Raw genomic sequence first — 26331 nt, 5'->3', positions numbered from 1 at the left:
GTTTGGAAGGATGAAGAGAGATTGCTTATTATGAAAATGGCTTATTACTTAGTAACCAGGCACACTGAGGGAGGCCAAAGTTGGTGCAAATGAGGTTTTTTCTTTTTTTAAATTTTCCCTTTGATTGGGGCAGCCCAGATGGCTCAGTGGTTTAGCGCTGCCCTCAGTCCAGGGCCTGATCCTGGAGACCCGGGATCGAGTCCCACGTCGGGCTCCCTGTATGGAGCCTGCTTCCCCCTCTGCCTGTGTCTCTGCCTCTCTCTGTGTGTCTCTCATGAATAAATAAATAAAATCTTTAAAAATGTTTTCTTCCCTTTGATTAAATAATCAGTCCATGACAAATGCTCACAAGATGAGCATAAGGGACTCCTTCTTTATCTTTATTTCTTTATCTGCATTTTCTTGTTCTTTATGCCTTTCTGTTTTCCACTTTTTGTCTTGGGTTCTTGCCCTGACTGTCATTTATTTTCATGGATTTTTTTCCTTAGTAGAGTAGACTCACTGTTGTTTTTGCTTAGACCTGGTCATTTTTCCCTCCTCTACCAAGTGGGCAAGGGGTGCCCCACTCTCCTTAGCCCAGCTGAATGTCTCACCTTACTTCAGAAGTTTTCTTGGTTCGTGGAAGGGCCAGCAGGCATCATCTGTGCTTCCCCAAGCCTTATCATGCCATATTCTCTACTCAGTTCCTCTTTGGCTTGCCTTGCCCAGTAAACTGTGAGCAAATTGAAAGCAGGTACAATGTCATATTCTTTGAATCTTCAACACCATTGGCTGTGCCCACAAATAGTAAGTACTTGATAAAGATTTCTCTATTTTTTTAAAGATTTTATTTATTTATTCATGAGAGACAGAGAGAGAGGGAGAGACACAGGCAGAGGGAGAAACAGGCTACACAGGGAGCCCAATGTGGGACTTGATCCCAGGTCTCCAGGATCATGCTCTGGGCTGAAGGTAGGCGCTAAACTGCTGAGCCACCCAGGCATCCCTTGATAAAGATTTCTTAAGGTAATTGAAGTACCAGGAGATCATTATTCTATAATTTCTTTGCCAATAAAACATAAATAAATACTTACATAACTCATAAGGTTGTTAAAAGTCTCATATTGTCTGACCTTATGAACAGTAAATATTTTTATAACTTCTCCCATCCTTATCTACCTTTCCTGATTATTTGGTGGCCATAGTCTGTTTTTAAAATGGAGGTAGACTGTAATAAAAAGAGAGGCCGGAGCAAACTATGCTATTTGACCCTAGTTTATAATACCACGAGAATCATAGAAATTATGTGTATTTATAAAAAAATGAAAATTCAAATAGAAAAGTGAAAACTTTGAAATCTACTCTGCTTATTACAGTTTTTCACAAATTTTCCCCATTTTCAAAATGCTGTTCTCAAACTAGCTTATTTCTGTTTCCTCTTAGCATTGCTGAATATTAAAAATGAATCATCATTACTAATATTCCTTCCTAGGTTCTCTAATTACTAAAAAGTAAATAGTTGACAATATTATAGCATAACCTTATAGCCAAGATGCTCCCAGAGTGACAATTTTGGTTTTACACTATATGACCAGAATCATCGGACATCATTATCGGCATTATTTTATGTGTTTGTTTTTGTAAATTGAGATAAAGATTGCTTTAAGTGGTTCAGTTTCTGGTGTATGCATATAACCACATTAAAAGCTGCTCTTTTTGACATTATTTCTCAATAAATGTCTCATTATTACAGTGGGATGGAAATCTAGCCAAATCCTTGCTCTCCAGATGGTTTATAAAGATTTGGAACATTCCATAAATGGAAAAACTGACCAGCTATGGTTAAGCCTCCTGCAATCTTCATCTTAGTACTAGTGTTACAGAAAGAGAGGCTTCCTTTGACCTTTTTTCTTTATTTTATACCTTCTAGAGCCACCTTGATTTGCCTATAGTGTTTTGCAATCTATAGTAGATTTGTTTCTTTTTCTTTGTGCTTTACCTTGTTATTATGGAAAATTTAAAACATCATCCAAGTTGGAAGAGTATAGCAAATCTGTGTACTCACGCTCACTTGAGCATGATGAGCTCATGGCCAGTCTGTTTTATTTTGGACTCCCACTCACTTCTCTCAGCCCCTCTGGATATCATGTCATTTTATCTATAAATATTTCCAAACATACCGGTAAAAGGCAAGCATTCTGTTCTAATCAGTAACTAGCCCCCCTTAATGTCAATCTTTATTGAGTGTTTATATTTCCACATTGCTTTCTAATGATATTTATTTATAATGTGACCCAAACATAATGTTATTGATTGATGTCTCCTATTTGCTTGAAATCTGTGGGCTCTCAGCCTATATCTCTCTCCTTCCTTTCTTTGTTTCCTATCATTTGTATTCTGTTAGAATGAAGCACATACATAATTTTAAATTTTCAAGTAGCCACATTAAAAATAAAAAAGAAATTAGTAAAAATAATTTTAGCGATATGTTTTATTTATCCCCAAATAGCCACACTATTATCATCTGAACACCACATGAAATTGTTAATTAAATATTGGAAATATTGGTTATATGATATAAAATAATATGAGTATTAAAAGTAATATACTATCAATATTAAAACTTGTTAATAAATAGAGCAGTTATTCATTATACATTGATATGAAATTTTTAATCAAGTGCTTTATATTTATTTTTTCACACTAAGTCTTCAAAACAAGTTTTTGCTTTAATTAGGCTCCAGGCCCAGCGTAGAGCCCAGTGCGGGGCTTGACCTCACCATCCCGAGATCTATACCTGAGCTAAGATCAAGGGTGAGATGCTTAACTCACTGGAGCCACCAGGTGCCCTCAAAATAAGTTTTTTGTTTACAAATACAGCACTTTAAAATTTAGGCTGGCCAAACTTCAACTTATATAATCAACAGAGCAGCTCATGAATTTCTATTTACAAAGTAATAATAAAATATATGATCCTATATTTTCTGAAACGTTCATTTTTTTATTATCTTGTCCTTTTTATTTGGGATTTATTCTCCCTGTTTGATATGATCATTTCTGTAAGTATTTAGTTTGACTTTTGTTCCAGACAGTCTTTTCAGATTAAGGGACATTATCCTGGGACGGTATGTCAGTTCATTAATTTTAGGAAGTTTTCAGCTCCAGACTCAGACTACCCATCAGAATTTCCCGAGGCCCCCTTGCTCTAGCCTGCAAATTGGAACCCCAGTATCCTCTCCCAGTTACTGCTGCCTTTCTCTGAATGGTCATTGAGATTCTAGCAATGTCTAATGGCATTTTGCCAGTTCTCTGATTCTCACACCTCTTGAGGTTCCTTCCCTTCTGTTTGCAATTTTTTTGCTGTCACTGATACTCTACCTTCTATCTATTGCTGGTTTGTTCCCTTCTATTTGTGTTTTTCAGTCTGTGGTCATTCCTTGTCACATAGGTTTGTTGAAGATGTTGACCATGGAATTTTTTTCAATCATATTCACTCTGTTTTTATGTAGGAGAACTAAAGAAAGAAAGAATAAGCCATGCCACTGCTGCCTCATCTTCCCACAACTCTTTCTTTATTATTTTCACTTACGTATGCAGAAGCATTTCATTAACTTAAGTTCCTGAATGGTTATTAACTGTGAATTCTGTGTACCATTTATTGACTTGATTGCATATATTAAGTATCAGAGAAGTCTGGTCTAGCAATGGAGATTTCACATTAAATTAAGGTTCAGCAGATGGTATAGTATGTGATACTATTTAGTATTTTTGTATGCCTAGAAACTTTAAAAGAAGATAAAACTGGGACATGAATATTTGGAACTAAGAAACTCACTAATTACTCTAAGTTTAACTGTTATTAAGGGGAAAGGTAAATATGCTTTTTATCCATTTAATATTGTCATTAACTCTAGCAACGTAATAAAAATCAAGCAGCTTTTCAAGCATCTTTCCTTCCTCTGATATCAGAGTATCAAAAAGATTGAGTGAGCCAACCTGCGAAATTTTATTTGGCTTTGTTGTTAATATTTGGTAGATCTAGTAGAATTCCATGTAGGTAATACAATTGTATTGGAGATTAAATGAAACAGGTGTCCCATATGTATTGTATTCAGTAGATGCCTTCCCTATCTCCTCCCTGTTAAGGCTGGCATATGCCACATCTTGTTGTAGTCTGATGCAATTGTTTCATATAGATTTTAAAATAAATAGCAGAAAATGGGACACCTGGGTGGCACAGCATGTAAAGTGTCTGACTCTTGGTTTGGGCTCAGGTCATGATAGCGAGGTTGTGAAATTGAGCCCTGTATGGGGCTCTGCACTCAGTGTGGATTCTACCTAAGACTGTCTCCCTGTCCCTTTGCTCCTCCCTTTGCTTTCTCTATCTCTCCTTCTCTAAAATAAAGAAATAAAAAAAAATATATCAGAAAATGGACCACAAATTACTGGGAAATAACAGAGCTCACATTTAAAACTTGATTCTGGGCAGCCCGGGTGGCTCAGCGGTTTAGCGCCACCTTCAGCCCAGGGCATGATTGTGGAGACCCAGGATAGAGTCCCACGACGGGCTCCCTGCATGGAGCCTGCTTCTCCCTCTGCCTGTGTCTCTGCCTCTCTCTCTCTCTCTCTCTCTTTCTCTCTGTGTCTCTCATGAATAAATACATAAATAAAATCTTTAAAAATAAATAAATAAAACTTGATTCTACCACTAAGGCAATAACTTAGACTACACACTAGGTGACCTCCGTTTATCTTTTCAGCAAGATGAAACTAAAAACAGAGGACATTGGTATTCTAAATACTGTGAAGATGGATTTTATTGATGGATTCTTCTGACTAAATAATGGTGACTCTATATGAGTCCTTAAAAATTGGTGGTGAGACTGATGAATGTAATTCAGCTTGAAGACTAATCCTTCAAAAATGATAAGCCATATTTTCTGGAAAATATTTTGTTTGAACAAAACCTTATATTAAAAAATAATGAAATCCTTTTTTCAATAAAACCTTGACTATGTGTTCAAAACATTTTATTTTATTTTATTTTATTTTTTTTAATTTATGATAGTCACACAGAGAGAGAGAGAGAGAGGCAGAGACACAGGCAGAGGGAGAAGCAGGCTCCATGCACCGGGAGCCCGATGTGGGATTCGATCCCGGGTCTCCAGGATCGCGCCCCGGGCCAAAGGCAGGCGCTAAACCGCTGCGCCACCCAGGGATCCCCAAAACATTTTATTGAATATCCCCATGTACTGGACACAGTTTTATGTGTTGGGCAAAGAGCAGTGAACAAAATAGACAAATATTTCTGCTCTCATGAAGCTTACATTCTGCTGGAAGTGATACATGACAAAATATAAAACTGTTGAAAAAACTCATCTACTTTGAAGCCAAAGGTCTAAGCCACTTTACTTCTGTCTGCACTGTTCACTCCCACCTGCTCCTTGACTTTAATTTGGAAATTCCTTCTCCAAAGTACAGCTCAACAAATGAAACTGTTATAGCATATAACCATGCATATAGTACTCAAGATAGCAAAGAGGCAAAGTCTGTATCTCTGGCTGGATCTTTACTAGGGTAACTTCTGGAACCCCAGTGCCTTGGAGACTCACCAACTGAGAGAAGCACCTCTTTCTTCCACCCTGTGAATATGAATATCTAAAAATACTTTTCAAATATCAGGCATCTTCTCTTCTTGGTCCCTACACCACTCTTGTGTTGTTGCTGTGCATTGGCATCCCTGGCAGTCACTCTTAGCAGCCATCATTACTGCCATCATTACTGCCACCTCTTTGTCAACCTGTTTCCTAGGAGCTTGGATTCTTAGTTATGACTTGTGTCCTAAGAATGCAGCCTTTACACCTCTTAGATGAACTGAGTGCTGCCCCATCCCTTCCTTCAGGCAGAAAATCGAGATTTTTAATCTCAAGAACAGAGGAGACTATCATTCATTCACTCACCCATTCACTTATTCAGTTATTCTTGTTTATTCATATATTTACTCTTTATGTTACTATCATTAATTTATTAAGATTTATTTAACAAATAATAAATGTACTGAGCACTCTGAAGTATACAAATTAACAAAAAAAGCATTTGTCTGCTGTCACAATATGAGAGTTTACTGGAGGAGGAGGATATTAATTTAAAAAAATCACACAATAAATGCAAAATTTTAGCTGTAATAAGCACAATAAAGGCACATGTTTTTAGATCATTCAAAAGGCATATGTGATATAGTCATGTTTGGTTCAGGGAAGCATTCCTTTAAAAGTGGCTAATCAAGGAGACAAGGAGAGAGACATTGAAAATACTGAGGTGGGGAAAGGACCCAACTAAGAATTCAGAGTCTTTGAAACAGGTGGGAAACTCCAATCTTATCTGGTCCTGTAAACCACCAGGACATAATTCTCTAGACTCTGGTGAGAGTGATTCAGAACATTCTTGTTTGAATCCATGTATAAGATGGAACAGTTGATGCTCAGGAGATACTCAAATATTGTTTCAGTCATCAGTCACATCTTTTATAAGATGGGTTCAAAGGACACCCAAAGCAGAGAAAGCGGAGACTTCATTTAGCTGATGGAACAGTTTGTAGAACAATTTTGACTGTGACTGTCGTTCATGAATGACTTTAATAAAATAACAGAATTTAGATCTCTTAGTGGGGTTAAGACCTTACCTATTTTTCATCACTGGAGGGTACCTATTCTTAGCAAAATAGTCTAATAATTATAAATGACTGATTGTTTTAGATAAATTTGTGAAAGAAATGGTCTTTCTGTTATTACTTCAGTACATCTTTACCACAAGGTTTAAATTCTTAACTTTTCCATTTATGTTCCATAGAAGAATAGCTCTAGAATAGCCTAATCATATCTTATATTAGTTTTGCCTGTTCTAGAACTTCCTGTAAATCATATATTACATATATAAAAATATCTGTTGTTATCTGGTATCTCATCCAGGTTCATCTTTCCCTGGCCATGGATCTATTCCTTTTCTAGTCTATAAGCATCCCAGAGATGTTGTTTGATTTTCTCCTTGGCCAGAGTTAGCATTGACTCTTCAAAAGGAATCTGTGCCTTACTTCTGCTCTTCTCTTTCTTTTTCTCTCATCCCTTGAGATTTGCCATTGCCCTATTCATCCTGACCTGGACTGCTGCTCTAGGAGCTCTTCCTTAGCTACTCAGTGTTGCCACTGCGATGTGATCCAGTTGCATCTGAGTCACCTTGGTAGGTACATACACATTGTAAAAGGAATTTCTCTTAGCCTCCATGACACTAAGCATATTTAAGACTTTTGATGCAAACCAAGATAAAGCTTTAGAGATTTTGTGCCTTCCAATTTAAGTCCTGTGTGTTCACCTGAGCATGATAAGGTTGGAGTATGGAGATAATTTTAAATGAAATTTTATAAATGAGATCTAGTTGCTTTGGATAGGTCTATGTTACTTCCCAGCATCATTTCATTTAGCAGCAGAGTGTGGGTAAGTTAGGCACCTTTTTCCTTTTTCTTAATTCTGGACTCATTTTATACACATTTCCCTGCTACTTGTTATTCTGGGTTGGAGCAAAATAAGTGAGTTCTGTTTATCATCTTCCAGTGAACTACACTAAATTCTTTTGACAGGCACCAGTTGGCAGAGTATTCAACCTTGGGAAAATAAGTGTTCACACACGTACTGCTCCAATGGCATTTCTGGCATTTTAGAGTTTATAGAGTAAATGTTTTCTATTTTTACATATTTGTAAAATATGGAGTAATTTTTAAAATTTAGTTCATTCTTGAGGGCTAAGAGATTTTGTGATGAAAACCTTAAAGATGCCATTTTTTCCATCTAGGGGCTAAAGAAAGCTAGAAAATGAAAATGAGATCTTTTCCCAATATTGTGGTATCACTTCTATATTACTGAGGGCATCAGAGCAAACATAAGAAAGCAAGTCTATGGGGTCGTATGCTAAGGTAAAACATTGGAGTGTTCTGTTTGTTATTTTTTTAATGCTTTGGAATGGCCAATAAATGCTGGATAGAATCTTTACACCAAAGTCAGTCCTCTGAACAGCTGATTCAGGACTAAGGAAATAGGTATTGCCTTAAAGTGAACTATCTCTTCACAACCCCCTAAGAGTCTAGGTTCAAATGTCATGCCAAGAAGAAAGGGAGAAAAGTTTGTGAATTGAGAGTTCCATGGAACTGATTTGAAAGGGTAAGAGGCTAGAAAAAAATAATGTGGATTTTTTTTTCCCTAAATCAAAGAACTTCTTTTGTTTGAAATGATGATCTGGGTCAATCTCTGACCTAGTCAGAAAGCTGTCTCTCTGGGATCCCTGGGTGGCTTAGCGTTTTAGCGCCTGCCTTGGGCCCAGGGCACGGTCCTGGAGTCCCGGGATCGAGTCCCACATCGGGATCCTGGCATGGAGTCTGCTTCTCCCTCCTCCTCTGTCTCTGCCTCTCTTTTTCTATGTCTATCGTGAATAAATAAATAAATAAATCCTAAAAATAAAATAAAATAAAATAAAACCACATCCTAGGAGCACCCATTTGTTCAGTCGGTTAGGCATCCAACTCTTGATTTTGGCTTGGGTTGTGATCTCAGGGTCATGAGACTTTGAGTCCTGTGTTGGGCTCCATGTTGAGCACAAAGTCTGCTTGTCCCTCTCCCTCCTCCCTGCTTTCTCTGAATAAAACAAAAACAAAAACTCTACATCCTAGCTCGTCTTTCTCTTCCCAGCTCTATGCTTCTTGACTCAGAAATCATATTTTATTCATCATTACAGAGCCTAACATAAAACAGCTTTTCAATATTTATTTATTAAATTAAATATATATGTTATGTAAATTACCTATATATAATTATAAACAAAGTGATTTAGGAAATTAGATGAAAAGTATATCTATATACATACATGTATATGTATTTTCTAAATATGTATGATAAATATATAAATATATATTTATATACATACCACATAATCAGGAAACTTCATGCTACCACAAGATACCACATGAGAAAAGATTCAATGGTAACATCCTAAGTCTTTTGGCATAGGGAATGCTTGATGGTGATATGTAAAAAAATGCCTCATCCCACAGCATAATGATTCTAAAGAATAGACAGAGCTTTTATAAGGCTGTGCAATGTGAAGATTAAAGACTGGGGTCCATAGCACAGAGGCAGTCATTTGCAGGGTTAATGAACTCAGGTTAGAGGCCGACTTTGATCATTATAAGGGTTATGAGGCAAGTTGCAGTCATACCAGTGCAGACAGAGAGTATTTGTAACAGGAGACTAGGACACAACAAAGAGGATCCACATACGAGTGGAATTACTCTCTCAGAAAAGTGTTGAGAGCTGTCATCAGTTACTTGGTGAGGTTAAACTGGAGTTTGATGTGTCCTGTACCAATAAATCGACTCTCCTTCATTGCATGTATACAAGTATTAGTAAGACACACCTGTAGCTCTCTTTAATGTGTGGAGGTTTGCTCATTCTAGACAAATCCTTGTGTTGGCTTCATGAAGTCCCAAGTTAAAGAACACCTGTATTTGTTGTTACGTATGGAACTTGACACAGAAGATGGATAAAGTCTAGAATTTAGTGCTCAAAGTGTGTGTAACTTATGAAGCACTTACTTTAAATATTAAGGCTAAAAAGACTTCATATTTTGGTTCCACAAGTTTGGTGATAACCTCACATGATAACCTGATTCTTCTACAATTTCACTGCAGTTTTTAGGCTCCTCTCTTCCTTTACCCAACCCTCTGTAATCTGATATGATTGCAGAGAAGTGAAAGAAGTCAAAAGAGGTGATTCTGTTGAGGTGACTTAAAATTAGTTTAATTATTAATAACAGCAAAATTTAATATAAGATTGCCAAAACTAACACAATTCTTTAAAACCTTTGAGTACAAAAAATTCATCTCTTTGGTTAGATTTTAAGTTAAATGTATTTGGCTAACTATTAGAACATAAAAACATTTGCATAAATACTATGTTCCTTTGGAATAGTTTGTATTTTTAAAGCTCTAGCTTCAAGCTTCAAATACTATAAATTTTATAATGGAAAGGAAGAGGTCCTACCTCATCACCACTTGTTCAAATTCTTTTAAGTTATTCTGTTATTTATGTTCACATTTCTAAATTACACATTTTTTTTATTTACCAATTTCTGTGTATTTGATAAAGTTAGGGAAGTTAGCTCTTAGCAGTCTTAATATCATGCATGCCCTTTCCCTTTCTTCCATTTTTCCAATAAAAATAAGCCATAATCTGGTAATCAGTACTTAACATCTATACAATATGATTATGTAAGTGTGGTTTATAGCTTAGCTAGATATTGTGCTCTGGTTATTATATTTCATTTCCTGTAAAACTTGTTTGGTATTTTCCTTCTTCTTCTGGCTTGTTTAGTTTTCTATGCTCTTATCATTTTATAATTAAGTATTCCAAAAGTCTCCAATAGAATTGTAAATCTTTCTATTATTTTACAAATGGTCAAACATACCACGTATTTCCGGGATTTCTTTTGGGTGTGGCGTTCTCCTTCCTGTCCCCAGGAGAGGGATTGCTCTCTGGCCTACACTGCCAACCTTTGCTGCCTGCTGCTCACTCCTCCACCACTTTGCAATTATGTAAATAAATCTGACAGGATGATTTTAATTAATATAGTAGACAGAATTTCTAGAAAGGGCCCCTGAGATTTCCCACCCTCTAATTTATAGAACCTGTGATAGTGATATGACTCCCACAATTGCGTTACCTTATATGGCAAAATTGACCTTAAGAAGGGGAGATTGCCATATGAGACTTTGCAAGCAGAGACCTTTCTCCAGTTGGTGTTAGAAGAAGGCAGAGGGAAAATCAGAGTTTAAGCACAGGAAGGATTTGATGTACTATTGTTGGCTTAAACGTGGCCAAATTACAAGGAGTGTAGATGTTGTCTAGGAGCCAAAAGGGGTCCCTGGCTGACTGCTAGCCAGGAAATGAGAACCTCAGACCCACGGCCACAAAGAACTGAATTCTTCCAATTACCCAAGGGAGTGAATTCTTCCTTGAGCCTCCAAATGAGAGCCCAGCAGGTCCACCCCTAGGTTCAGGTTTTCTAAGACCCTGAGCAGACTACGTGAGCCTAAATGTAATCTAAAGAACTGTGAGATAATAAAGTTTGTGGTTATTTGTTCTATTGCAATCAAAAATTAATATTGTTAGATTTGATTGTGTGTAATTTCATTGGACAGAAACTAATAATAGTGTAGCTACTAGTATTAGAAAGGAGCAAAATATTAATATACACAACAACATGGATGGATGAAACTGAGAAACTTTTTGTTGATACAAAGAAGGATGGCTCAGTCAGTTAAGCATCCAGCTCTTGGTTTTGGTTCAGGTTATGATATCAAGGTCATGAGATCGAGCCCCTATCTGGCTCCATGCTCAGTGCAGAGTCTGCTTGAGATTCTTTCCTTCTCCCTCTGCCCCTCCCCACTCCCCATTCTTGCTTTCTACATAAATAAATAAATAAAATATTTTATAATATTTATATTTTAAACATAAAATGTGGTCATGTGGGACGCCTGGGTGACTCAGTGGTTGAGCTTCTGCTTTCGACTCAGCGCATGATCCTGGATTCCTGGGATCGAGTCCCACATCAGGCTCCCTGCATGGAGCCTGATTCTCCTCCCTCTGCCTGTGTCTCTGCCTCTCTTCCTGTGTCTCTCATGAATAAATAAATAAATTCTTAAAAAAAATGTGGTCATGTTCTGTGATCCCATTTATATAAAGTCCAAGAATAGGAAAGACTATTTTATGATGGTAGAAATCAGAAAATTGCTGCCTCTGAGGACAGGATAGAAGAGATGGAATTGGATAGAACCAGCCATGAGAGGTCGTTTTTTTTTTTTTTTTTTTAAGATTTTATTTATTTATTCATGAGAGACACAGAGTGAGGCAGAAACGTAGGCAGAGGGAGCCCTACAGGGAGCCTGATGCTGGACTTGACCCCAGGACCCCGGAATCATGACCTGAGCCAAAGGCAGACACTCAACCACTGAGCTGTCCAGGTACCCCACAAGGTCTTTCCAGAGTGATGGAAATACTTGATGTTTAGTTTTGCTGGTGATTTCATGGGTGTATTCAATTTTCAAAATTCATAGAACTGAATACTTAAAGTCTTTTCATCTTCATATAGCTACATTACGCTTCAATACCAAATAAATTAAAATGAAAATTAAATGAATTATCCAAGGTCAAAGTGATCACTGGCACCTCTGAATTGCCAACACCAACATGTAGGGATTCTTCAGATGATGGTGTGGGGTTACCTATGGTATTTCACCTATAGTCTTGAACTTCTTAAGTCTTGTCTAGCCACTCATTTTTAAATATATTTATTTTCTCCCACTTCCCAGCCCCAACAACACAATGAGCTCTTGGGTGGCTTGCAGAATGCCTTGCTCAGGAGAAACATTCCATAATTGGTGATTTAGTTACTCTGTAACAAGGAGAATAAGGGGAAAATACATGATAGAAAAAAGAAAAAAATAACAATAAATTGCATATCTCTCACTTAATTTTTATAAAAGTTTTAACCTCATCTGCTCATCAAATACTCAGCTATTTTTAGCTGCTAGGGCTTTGGTTTTTTAAATATTGTATATAGTATACATGTTTGGGGTTTTAATACACGTTTCTGTTCTACATGGTTAAATAATCCACGTTTAATCACCACCAAGCGAACTCCTGGATCTTGCCTCTTAATACAGCTAGGCTCTTTTACCATCTTAACAAAATAGTTCCCTTTTGAGAGAACTGGTGTGATCTTTTCTTTCCTTCATAAGTAACATTTCTGAAGTGGCCTCCTCTCCTACTATTGCTCCAAAAGAATCTGAATTTGTGATTGCTTTTCCTGCTTGAAACACTATCTTTTCTTAATTAGGTAGTAAACCTTCTACAACATTATTGACTTTAGTTAACAGCAACATACTATCAAGATTTAGATATATATAACATTTTTGTTTAATATAGACCTCCAAAAAATCATTTATGGCTATAATTATAGAATGGGTCCATGAAATATATTTATAACTACATATGTTACATTAAAAATACAAGATAATATAATAAAGCTTAGCCAGAAAACAGTGTACGTTTATAGAATTAAAAGAAAATATCAGGAATAATTGACTTTATTAAGTATTGCTGACCTGTTCCTTTTTCAAATATACCAATCTATTTCGTCTATTTTTAATTAAAACTCACTACCTGTTGTAATCTTACACTAATCCTTGAAAATTAGAGACTTGAAAAAAAAAACAGAAAGAAAAGTGCATCTTGTTGACAGATGATAGAGAACAATATCTGGACTTTTCAGTTTATTGCCTGCTAATTTTGGAAGTCTGGATTATCCTCCAGTGGCTCTCTGATATTTTGTTTCTTCCTCAAATAAGGGTCTGTGGCTCTCTGGTGGTGCCTGCAATTTAGCTTTTGCTTTAGTACTTTCCTTGTCTCAGATAGATGTAACTGAGGATCTAGCTGAAGGCTGAATAATAGAAATATTGATCTTACTGATGACTTATAAGCTAAGATGATTGATGCTTGAGACTTCAAAAGACTTGGATTCCAATGCCTGGTAGGTCGTTGTTCTTAAAAATAAACGACAGTTGTGCTGCCTCAGTACCTTCTTCCCTGGGTCAGAGTCTAGATACCAATACTCTGCCCACATAACCTATAGATTGCTTACTTTTCTTCCACAGCAATTGCCTGGAGATATCTGTGCTCTTGCCCTATGGGAGAGGGAATGAATATAATATAAAATTATCATTTAAAAAATGTAGGTTATTGTAAGCTCCGTACACAGCCTAATGTGGCAAATTTTTAAAATATGATGATCTGTGGTTTTCCCATAGGGTGACTTTGAGGATTAAATACAACACATGTCCATTTAAAAAAATTTTTCTTGTGACCCAGTTTACACATACAGTGTTCATTCTGATGAATTTTAACAGTTTATATACCTATATAGGTGAAATTGTCATAAGAGCCCAATTCCAAAATACCAAGATTTCAAAAGACCTGGATTCCAAATGTCTGTCATGTCTGCAGCAGGTACAATCAATTCCATGGCCTTCTTTGCTTTTCAATTTCTAATTCCAGCTGAACTGCTGCTTTCCACAAATCATTTTCAATACAGTAAAAAACTCAGCCCTTCCTTTGACTTTCAAATTCCATACATTTATAAATCCAGTAGCCTTTTTCCTGAAGATTTGTAGATGTTGGTAGCAAAGAACACTAACTGTCCTTAAAGATTTGTGCTTCTCTTTCCTTGAAGTGTGTATATACATAATGGAATATGTCTGTGTGTGTATATGTGTGTGTGTGTGTATGTGTGTGTGTCTGTGTGTACGGAATATTAGTCATAAAAAAGAATGAAATCTTGCCATTTGTGACAACATGGATGGAGGTAGAGAGTATAATGCTAAGTGAAATAAATCAGTCAGAGAAAGTTGAATGCCATATGATTTCACGCATATGTGGAACTTAAAAACCAGAACAAATGAACAAAGAAAAAAGAGACAAACTATAAAACAGACTCTTTCACTATAGGAACAAACTGATGGTTTCCAGAGGGTAGGTGGGTGGAGTGGGGCAGAGGACAAACCAGCTGATGAGCTCTTAGTAGAACTGTTGAATCTCCATATTGCACACGTGAAACAAATACAACACAGTGTGTTACCTGTACTGGAATAAAAATAAAAAGTAAAATTTCACTAAAAGTAGAAAAAATGAGAGGAAGAAAAACTCAAGAAAGAAAAACACATAAAACAAAAGGAAAGGAAGGCTAAAAGAAAGGAAGAAACAATGAAGTGACAACAGAAGAGAATTTGTCAACCTGAAGAACACCACAGAGGGAGGGGCACCTGAGTGGCTCAATCAGTTAGGAATCTGACTCTTGATTTCAGCTCAGGTAATGATCTCAGAGTCCTGAGATTGAGCCCCAATCTGAGCTGGGCATGGAGCCTGCTTAAGATTCTCTCTCTCCCTCTCCCTCTGCCCCCACTGCTCATGCACATTCTCTCTCTAATTCTCTCTCTCTTTCTCTCTAAAAGAAAAAGGTGACAGGGGCGGGGGGGGGGGAGGATAGTCTTACCCAGTGGCAATGTGTTACAACAGTGTCTAGGCTCCCCTATGTGTTACCTTGTCCTTATGTTCCATATGGTAAATTAATTCCAACAGTGCCTATGGATTCATCAGCTTAACAAAGTGGGATAACTTTCATCTTTAAGATTAGCCAGCTTCCTACATTGATTTTGATTTTTCTCCCTTATGAGCCTCAGTTTACCCTGATATTTTTCTGCCAAATTAAACTATGAATAGTAGGACCTTTGTGTATGATAACTGCATTTCTCCCTGTAAACTGTTAAATCTATTGCCTGTGAGTTTGGTGTTTGTGAATCATCCCATAGTAGTGACCTATGGTGTGTTTACTGGGCCAGCATGCTAGGGGCCAAACTCCAAACTATGATGATCTCACCAAGGTCCTATTCCCAGGTGTTAAAACTGACTAGGAACCTAATTGCATTTGGATTATGGCCCAGGTATCTGCATCACAGCTAATTTTCATTACTGTAGTTATTAACATCATAAATATCAAAGGTTAACATTAAGAGCTCACTGTTCAGATACACTGTAAAGCACTTTGTGTTCTTATTTGTACTTCACAGCAACCTTGCTAGGCGCTATTATAATTTTCAAAAAATAGTCTTCTAAATTGGAAAGTTGTTTCCATCAGCCAAGTTTCAGGTTCCACATGGACCCATAGGAGCAGAAGAGGTTCCTGCCTTGTTAATCTGATAAAAAAAAAAAAAAACTTTCAATGTCTTGATAGATGTCACTTCTAGATTTCTTTCACATCTAAGAGGCCAGAATTATTTCCCTTTTCTAGAAGAGAAAGATAAGGTGCAGAATGTTAATGTGGTAAATTAAACTTGTTCATATTAAAAAATCTAGTTAGTGACAGTGCTAGGAGTTTTGCCCAGGTCTGTCTAACATAAGATATGTTTACTCAATAATTTTTGGTAAGTGAGATATTAGTTTTACATATAACTAACCAATTAACTAACTAGACAAGTAAACACTCCTAAATCATTGAATTTGGTGAAGTCTGACTGTGGGAAATTTAGGAGATTTGCCTTTGGTTGTACATTCTGAATTTACCACCTGTAACTTAAACATTTGCACATGTAGAAAATAAGTCATGAGTGTGGGAAAATTCTCCCCTATTTACTCTTTGGATTCTATTAACTTAGCACGAAAACCCTTCTGGCTTCCTCATAACCCTTATCCATCCACACCAACAGAACTTGAAGTTCTTCCTCTCCAAATAAAGGAATGGAGTGTCTGAGAGCCTAGGAAAGAAATTAGGATGCTCCCAGAGGAGTGAGAGTTTGGAAGAACAGAGGACAGAAAAGATAAACTTGACCAACCAAACAATATGGCCTAAACAAAATTATGGACAGACTGTGGCAGATTCCTATAAATAATTAAAGAGTAATGTGCAAGGATATGGAAATTAAAATCCATATAAGTGACTATTTCTGTGCCAAAGAAACTCCTGATGCACAAATCAATGTAGAATGGCAGTTCTCTGCCAGACTAGTGGTTTAACTTCTCTTGTAAACCACAAAAATGCCCCACTATAAAGATGGGAGTGGAGACAGTGCTCCCCAAACCAGCCCGCACGTTTTTTCCCTTTCACTCTCAGGTTTCTCTTGACTAAAAAGCCACAGCCCTTCTGACATTCAGAAGTTTATTGGATTTAGGTATTTAAGAGAGTCCAGCTGAATCAACATTTCAGTGAATGGACTCTGAGTGAGGGCAGAAGCCCAGGCATTTCCTCATAGCCAGTAGTCATGTGACTCCTCTGTAAAACTTGCTATTGTAGTCCTCTCTGAAGATAGCTAGCTGGGCACAATCCTATTGGATAAGAAAACAATGCCTCACAAAAAGGTGAATTGACTTACACATTGGAGATGGGTGAAAAATTAGAATTCAAATTTCTGGCAAGATAGTAATAATTACAAATGTCTTTTTCTCTAAGCCTGTGTCTTGAAGCTAAAACAATTATGTATTTTCCTTGACTGGATCTTTGAGTGATATCAAAACAATGTCAGGCAACATTAAACTTTCAATTAAAATATTAGAAGCCCTGTGTTTGGCAAGGCCAAGTATTGTTCTAAATAGCTGGACTACTTTAAGTAGTAGATAGAAATGGTAGATTAGCCTTTTTAGGAGTATGTTTTCTTTATAACCAACCAACCAGCCTAGAATATATTTATGTAAAACCTTATAAGGCTCTTAGAGATGTAAGAAACAAGGATAAACATCATGCACTGTACTGCCAATCCCACAGGAAGTTGAAAACATGGAACCACAGAAGTAAAAAGTAATGACTTAAGGGAAAGTCATTTCCTCCTGCTTTAACTTTGATTGAAGTCTATTTTCATTTCATGTGAAGATGCTTAGATCTGGCAATGTCACCCTAAGAGTAAACCAAGCAGTTATAAACAAGCCAGAATCAAAGAGGAAAAAATTATACAGGAATTCTCAATTTGTCTATTCTTCCTACTTTGTAAGTAATCCAGATCATGACTACAAATCTATTAAGGCTGAAACACACTCAGGAAGTAACAATCTATTTTTCTGAAAAAAAATTCTGATGAACAGTACAGCAAATTTTATAGTTAAGAATTAAGTCTTGTGTGCCTAGCTGGCTCAATTGATAGAGAGTGCAACTCTTGATCTTGGGGTTGTGAGTGTGAGCCCCATGTTGAGGATAGAGTTTACCTAAAAAACAGAACTAAATCCTATTAGTAGTGAATAAATGAAAAGTAATAATAAATCTAAATTATCAATAGTAGCACCTAGGGTGAAGGCACCTTATTAAAATGTGTATTTTTCCTCAGATTTTTTAAAATACTGAAAGGATCAGGGCAAGAACATAAGAGTCCTTTCTGAAATTATGCTTTTCTGTTAAATCTCATCTTAAAGAACAAATTTAATATTTCTGCTCTTAATACTGCTCGGTTTCCAGCACTGCCTCAGGTTGTTTGTCCTATGAGAAAGTAGCATGCAAATCATATATATGACTTATAATGATTTCCAGTTGCTAACTTTCCTTAAAACATGGTGCATTCTATTTCATTCCAAATTGAAGTTCCATTCAAGCTCCTTGCATAAGCAGACTCATCAAGTATGTTTTCTCAGTAAGCATTTATTATCTACTATATGTTTAGCAAGGTACTGAGTATTGGCAATACGTGTAAACTCAGTTTGAGGGAGTAGACGGTCATATAAGCAAGTATAATTGATGAGGTACGTTCTGTGCTATATAAAGTATAGATCTAAGTGAGCTTAACTGTTAGAAATAGCATGACCCAGAATCTCCCAAAAGATTCAATAGCCCTTATCACCTCTTATAGCCATGGAAAGGAAATTTAACTAAAGAAGAGTTTGCACAACCCTAAAGAAATCTAAGAAATAAAGTTTCTTCTTCTCATCATGTGGCAACAAAGCATTCAATTTCTGTATGAAAGATGTCCCAAGAGGTCTGTCTCCCCATCACAGAAAAACGATATGCTCCATTTTCTTTTACTCACAGTAAATCTTATTTATTTGTCCATGTCTTTTCCTATCATTATTCACTTTGTTTTTATAAACATTGATTCAGAGACCTAGTTGAGATGATGCATGTGTGTTTATATATGTAAGTATACATGTATACATACATACATATATTTGATTTATGTATATATGTGTTTATATATTTGATTTATGTATATAATGTATGTATATATGAATATGATTTTTGAACAATGTCACTGCATTATCTTTTTAAATAAGTAAAAGGAATAATAACAGCAGTGCTTAGTATTTATTGTTTCTAAAATTGTCTCATTCACAGTATTAGACACTTTACATGTATATTTTTATACTTAATTATTGTGAATTTTATCTACACATACATATGACAAGTTTCATAGATCCATAGTTACAGGTTTGCACACTTTGAACATTTGTATTTAGAAAGATTGCTCTGTCATCTTGGGCTTCATTTTACAAGGAGGAATCTAAAATCTAAAGAGGAAATACACTTTCCCAAAGTCATCTGGAGAATTTGTGGCAAATTAGAACATAAAATAATTTAGTTTATAGGAAGTAAGCTTTTCCCAGCTTATGGAGCTCCTTTATCTACCTTCAAACACTTGCAAATCCAGTTTTTTTTTTATAAGAACATATGAGTTAGATAAAACAAGTAAAATATATTCAAATCTAACCAATTGTTCTGCATAAATTTGGGAATATTTTAAATGAAAGAGAAATGAAATTAAAGAAATAAGAAAAACATTTAATTACACACTAATTCTATTTATTGTCAACACATTATGAATATCAGTGGTTTTTGTCACAACACAATTATCAATATGTTCAATCAGACATTTTTTTCAAATTAAGGCTCAAAAATATTTATGAATGGTAAGAATAAAAGTTACTATTCTAGAGTTGTAGAGATGATAAAAATAATGTTTTATGGAGTAATTGAAAAAGCCTTTATAGAGACAATAGGATTTGACCCAGACTTAAAGAGTTAAGTCTGAATGGACCTAGAGAATTGGAATATATTCCAGGTGAGAAAAACAATTGGAGGAGGAAACAGCATGCTGTGGATGCAGAAAGAATATTTGTCATTCACCAGGAAGTTATCCCATGAACATTTACTGAGTGTTGTGTTAATTTTATTCTTTTCAAATTGCAGAGACATACCCAGACAGTCTCCTGTAATGGAGTTTGTTTTTATTTTGACAAAGTTGTTCTGCTGTAGAATTCCTTTGGTGTCACTATCCTCTCTCTAGATATTTATCTCGGTCTCTGCTCTCTCTCTCTCTCTCTCTCTCTCATCCATTCCCATCTTGGAAGGTGGAGACAAGGGTAGGGAAGAGGACAGCAGAGAGATAAATGAAATACTGATGACACATTTTTCTATGACCTCAAAGAGTTCATGATATCTTAAGAAGGAAAGATGAAGAAAACCCACTATATTCTATAAGAGAGAACATCAGGGATGCCTGGTTGGCTCAGCGGTTGAGAGTCTGCCTTTGGCTCAGAGCGTGATTCCGGAGTCTCAGGACCAAGTTCTACACCGGGCTTCCTGTATGGAGCCTGCTTCTCTCTCTGCCTGTGTCCCTGGCTGTCTTTGTGTGTCTCTCATGAATAAATAAATAAAATCTTGGGGATCCCTGGGTGGCGCAGCGGTTTGGCGCCTGCCTTTGGCCCAGGGCGCGATTCTGGAGACCCGGGATCGAATCCCACATCGGGCTCCCGGTGCATGGAGCCTGCTTCTCCCTCTGCCTGTGTCTCTGCCTCTCTCTCTCTCTCTGTGACTATCATAAATAAATAAATATTTAAAATAAATAAATAAATAAATAAATAAATAAATAAATAAATAAATAAATAAATAAAATCTTTAGAAAAGGAAAGAAAAGGAAAAAAAGAAAAGAAAACAGCAGAGGGTGCTATGAGATCAACAAGAAGGGGCTATTGTTCAGTTGGGAGTTTAGCAAGGGTTCATGGGTAGCTTTCTGTAGGAGATACCTGTGAACCAAGTCTTAAGTATGAGTCAGTAAGGTCAAGGTTTGTAAGGTTGAGGAAACATTATGGGCAACAACATGCATGATTCATCATGAGGTGCATTTGAAGAACTATAGTAATCTGGTATTTCTAGATTATAAAGTGAAAGATGGAGAAGATAAGCAGTAAACCAAGTAATAGTTGGATTGTGTGCCCTGCAATGGTTTGTGCTTGTTTCGTGGCAATGTGTTGCCCTTGGGAGGTTTGAAGCAATAGAGCATAGACTTTCATTTAGAAGGATTATGCTTTTGCCTAGGTGAAGGATGAGAATAAGACAGGAAAAGATGAAGAACTGTATAATGTAAAACACTATGAAATATTTCTTAATTTGGTAGAGTTCATACTACTTTTCCATGTATAATCTATGTCCTGGAATCATTTGCCAGTGCTAGGCTGCATTAGGAAATATGGTGAAATAAATATTGTCAGAGAAAATAGCAAGATAGAGATATGGGGCAAAGAAAATCTCTTTTCTCTTGACTGTTGGATGATGCAATAGAGAGTGAACCAGATAATCTTTCAGTGACAAGCAAGAGTAGCAGATTATTTTTTCACTACAGTACTCCCACTTCTGAAGAAAGCTATGGTCAACACCCCTTCATCATTGAAAAGGCTGAGCTTCCTGTGCCTGTAGCACAAAATGCACGGTTTAGTTTCATCTGTATATAATGGCATGTGTCATCACAGAATACAAAACTTAGCAATACTACCTAGACGTCAATGCCTAGATGTCAATGTTTTCATATGCTGCAGCTGATGATCTGCAAATATCAAATGATCATCCCAGGAAAATTGTATAAAACCCCCCTTTATAATTGCTTGCTTGAGTGGCAGCATTTTAGAGGGATGGAAGTAACACTAGTAGGCAAATGCTGATGAAAGAACCCTTAGCAATCCTGAAAGTTTGTGAAACCTCACATGTGTTTCCTCTGTACTATATCTCAACTAATTTGGCACAATTTTGAGGTGACTGCACTTGTTTGGTTTGCAAATTAGGAGAATATAAGGGTAGGTTACTCATTAGAGTAACTCCAAAATGAGTTTACCAACACAGAAAAGCAGACTGCTTTAAGTTTTATTCTTCATAGTAAAAATCTAACACAGTACAGTTGCATTTTGATATATTCTGATCATGATATAGTAGATGTTAGGATAATGCAGGCAAATCAAACTTGTAAATGAGAAAGGACAGTGGTAATGGAATTTATTTTTACTTGAATTATTCAGGTTGTTTATTTTCTTAGGATAAATTTACTGGATAACTTTGAAACATTCCATTCAACTTTGCTTTTCACTGGCTATTTAACATACTGCAGTGAATACCATAGACTTTCAAATATCATTAGACAAAAATGAAGAAAAGGATTGTCTAACTACTAGTGCAGATAGACATACGGGGACAGTCAGTAATGCTGATTCAAGATACATATTTTGATCCTTCCAAGCAGGGTCCTAATGCAAATTCCTTATGGCTGCATGCTAGAATGTTCTTTTATTTATCTGTATATTTTCCAAGGAGAAAGCAGAGATTCTTCTATGAGAGGATGTCTATTTTGCCAGGATTTCCTATTCCACAGAGAAAGGGTGGGTTGACATTGTGTAAAACTCCACAAGCTCCCACTCCAGCTCTGGTGTCATTTCCATATTGAACCCCAAATAGCTCTTTCCTGAGTGCAGCTGGTGATATCACAAGAGGCTTTGCAAAACTCCAAGTTAAAAGAATCAGAATGGGGATTTGGGGAAATGGAACCCTTCACCTCATCGTAAGCAGCGTTGCATTCCAGTTCATAGAACTAATTAAAGTTGATTTATTATTTTCATGTCAAAGTAGCACCAGGCTCAGTCTCCACAAAGAGAAAGAGGCCAAATCAATAGTTATCTGCCTTTCTTTTGTTTTGAGTTTTTTCTTTTCAACTGTAAATTTAGAAAGACCATGAAGGATGCACAGTCTAATTATCTGAGTCACTGTTAGCAGAGTTCTCTATCTTCCCTTCTTTGCTTAATTGCATAGAGGAATGCCTTCCTCAGAAATCTGTATTTGACTGTGAATCTTAAACATCAAAAGTTATAAGTGAATCAGGACCTCCCTTTTACAGCATTTGTTTTTAACCCTTGGTCCCATTTGTTACATTTTCATACTAATAACAATGTACATCACACTTACATACATTTCTATACATTGCAAGTATATGTTTATAAATATACATTTTCATTTATAATTCTTTCCAGCATAGGTCTAAAATATAATAGATGCTTAACAATTAACTAATTGGATAATTAGACAAACATTTGAAGAATTATCACTATAACAAAAGCTAAATCATTTTTCTTTGAATCTTACATAGAATTTGCTTACCTTTTTTAGTGTGTGTCTGATCTATATATTTGTTTTTGAAATAATAAATACATTTCTGTGCATATTAAGCTTTAGAAAAAGCTTAATAAAAAGCTTCTTTTATTGAAATCCCAAATGCTTACAGTGAATCTAGGAGAATAATGTGAAAAGCAAACATATATTGTTAAAAAAAGAAATTGAAACTAGTTCTTTTTTTTTTAACATTCTGAGTTTTTAGTGGGAACTTTGTCTTAATCTTTTATACTTGTTGCATTGTTTAGATAAGCACACATGTTTTGCCTCGAGTAGATTTATTCTGGTTTGGGTCATTGAATGGGTGGGGTTTAAAATATTCATAAAGAAGGAAACAAAAGTGATGGTAATATTACGATAAGGAACAAAAGTGCCAAAGTTCATTTTTAATATTCACCAATGTGTGGCCACTTGTTAAAAATGATCCCCAAAGTGTTATTAGAGGACTGTATTATGTGCTTCTTTCTTTGTATTTTCACAATACAAGGGAAAAAAAGCCACAAAAATTTTTGGATTGATCTATTTCTTCTTGGCTGTGGAAATTTACATTAAGTAATCAACAGGCAGCCAAATACCACAGAGCTATTATCTTTCAGGACTTGTTTCAGGGTGGTACTGCTCCTGGCTGAGTATCTCCAAGTCTAGTTACCATTTGCAGATTTTATGCAACTTTTATCATGCGTTTCCATAAAAACAAGATGATCATATTAGTGAATGTGTGTAAGGGAAAAGGGTAGTCTCAGAAAACTCTACTGCAGTCCTTCTAGATGCAGTCTCCAGCTGGGTTTGACTCGTGCCGTATCAAGAGGGAAGATAGCAGGTGCACTTAAGATGGTTTTGTTTGAGTCAAATGATCAGGCCTCTCCTGTTTTATCTTAAACTTGTGAAGACGGTTTATGTTTCTGATGAGGGCAGCCAAATAATGCACTGGTAACCCAAGCCTATTCATCCCCTGGCTATGGGGTATGTTACATTATACTTTACCTTTCAACCCAGGGGATGATCTGAGTTATAAGGTGTTGTGTGCTTCCCCTGAACGGAGGTCCATCTTTCAGATTAGCCTTAGAAACCTCACCTCTGAACTCAGTCTTCCACCTAATGTTTGGAGGAGGTGAGTACAGTTCAGTGAGTCCACAGACACTTACCTTGTCCCTCTGTTTTTGTTTTCACTTGTTTTAGTGCATGGTATCAGCAGTATTGAACTCATTGTGTTCCTCTTCATGCTTGTTATCCCTTTTGTCTTAGTTGGTGGCACCAATTTTCATTAACTTTTCAAAACTGGGAGTCATTGATTCTTCCCACTCACTACGAGTTTTGACCTCTAGCTCCATTTTTCCTCTTGGACTCTGTTCCTGTAATTTGTTTCCATTGGCTTGTTCAATATAAAATTCATCAGAAGAGAATTAATTTCTATAACAAAGCTATTTCTCGTATAGACAGAAGGAAAAAAAGTAAAGCAAAAGGGAAAGGAACCTCATATCTTCTCAAACATTTGTTTAATAAATTACAACATTGCAAAAATTCCATCTTCTTCCAGATGATTAAAAAAAGAATATTAGGGTGCTTGGGTGGCTCTGGCAGTTAAACATCTGACTCTTGATTTTGGGTGAGGTTCTGATCTCAGGATTCTGAGATTGAATCTTGCCTCAGGCTCCATGCTCAGCCTGGAGTCTGCTTGAGATTCTCTCCCTCTCCCTCTGCCCCTTACCCTACTTGCGCACATGGGCATGTTCTCTCTTAAATAAATAAATAGATAGATAAATAAATAAATAATAAATGAAATTTAAAAAAGAAAATTTTAAAACAATGAATTATACTTCAGTATATTTCTTGTTTTTTGTTTAAAATGTGTACTTTCCTCATTTATAAAAAACTGCTGTATATTGTAAGGACAGTGCATGTGTTATAGGAAATTTATAAAAGATCATAAATAAATACTTTTTAAGAAAAAATAGAAACTAGAGAAGGGACTTAATTTTACCTTTAGTCTGATGTAAGAATGGACATGATTAAAAAGTTAATTATGGGGATCCCTGGGTGGCGCAGGGGTTTGGCGCCTGCCTTTGGCCCAGGGCGCGATCCTGGAGACCCGGGATCGAATCCCACGTCGGGCTCCCGGTGCATGGAGCCTGCTTCTCCCTCTGCCTGTGTCTCTGCCTCTCTCTCTCTCTGTGACTATCATAAATAAATAAAAAAAAAATAAAAAAAAATAAAATAAAAAATAAAAAGTTAATTATGTTGAATTTCCTGGTAGCAAAAAAGATGACAAAAATAAGATATCTGTTAGATCTATTTATATAACTTATCACAGGTAAACAGCAAACCTCAGAGATTTAAGAAATACTCTCCTAAATTCTTTGCAGTTGTGAAATCTGAAACCCTTTATTTATCTGAGACAACCTCTCTCCCCTGGTCTTGCCCTTCCCTGAATCACATAGCCAAGTGATTTTCTAATTGAACTCTTGATTCTAAAATTCAAGAATGATGATATTGACTTTATTTGTTAATAAATTTTTTTCCTGGATCTTAATCATTTTCAGCTATGAATTCTTTTAAAAAGCTTATTAATTCCCTCAGGAAACTAAAGCATCATTAACTAATGTATTTGTGTACCAAATAAGATAATGGCATAAAAGTGATAGATATGATCATCAGGAACTTATCATAAATATCTATGAAATTAAACACCATTAGCTATGTAGATTTTAAGTTACAGAATTTATATACTTTTTTAATAAATTTTAGTTAGATTCAATTAATTAACATATAATGTATGATTGGTTTTAGAGGTAGACATCAGTGATCAGTGATAATACCCAATGTTCATGACCTCACATGCCCTCTTTAATGCCCGTCACCCAGTTATCCTGTGCCCCCATACCCCTATCCTCCAATGACCATCAGTTTGTATCCTATGATTAACAATCTCTTATGGTTTGTCTCCCTCTCTGATTTTGTCTTTTATTTTTTCCTCTCTTCCCTCTGATCTTCTGTTTTGCTTCTTAAATTCCACATATGAGTGTTAAATTTAGTACTTAAAAAATCATAAAGTGACTTTCCACTATGGCTGGGTAAATTAATATGTGTCTCTGACAGGAAATATGTGATGTAGTAGTTACAAAAAAGAATCAATTCTAGAAAACAAAGGCAAGAAATTGTGTCCTTCTTTACTCTTGACTTACACATTAGTTCTAGAGCCTGATATGTGATTTAGTTCTGATAGCTACTGTATTCTTTTAATATTTAAAATCTTAGATATTTCTTTTCTTTTACACTGAGCCCTTTGGGTGGCTTGGC

The 26331-nt window shown here is 36.1% G+C and overlaps 1 long non-coding RNA gene across 1 annotated transcript; it reads right to left on the bottom strand.

Moving 5' to 3' along the window:
* Window positions 1–13238: 13238 nt before the first annotated feature.
* On the bottom strand, window positions 13239–25188 carry LOC140640913 (uncharacterized). Its single transcript, XR_012037513.1, has 5 exons — window positions 25016–25188; window positions 24180–24406; window positions 23023–23151; window positions 15655–15829; window positions 13239–13765 (listed from the first exon to the last, which is right to left on the bottom strand). It is a non-coding gene; the product is annotated as an uncharacterized lncRNA (long non-coding RNA).
* Between the last annotated feature and the right edge of the window lie 1143 nt (window positions 25189–26331).

Source organism: Canis lupus, chromosome 10 (assembly GCF_048164855.1).
Source record: "Canis lupus baileyi chromosome 10, mCanLup2.hap1, whole genome shotgun sequence".
In the NCBI taxonomy this organism is placed as follows: domain Eukaryota; kingdom Metazoa; phylum Chordata; class Mammalia; order Carnivora; family Canidae; genus Canis; species Canis lupus.
This window is presented reverse-complemented; position numbering and strand designations above follow the sequence as displayed.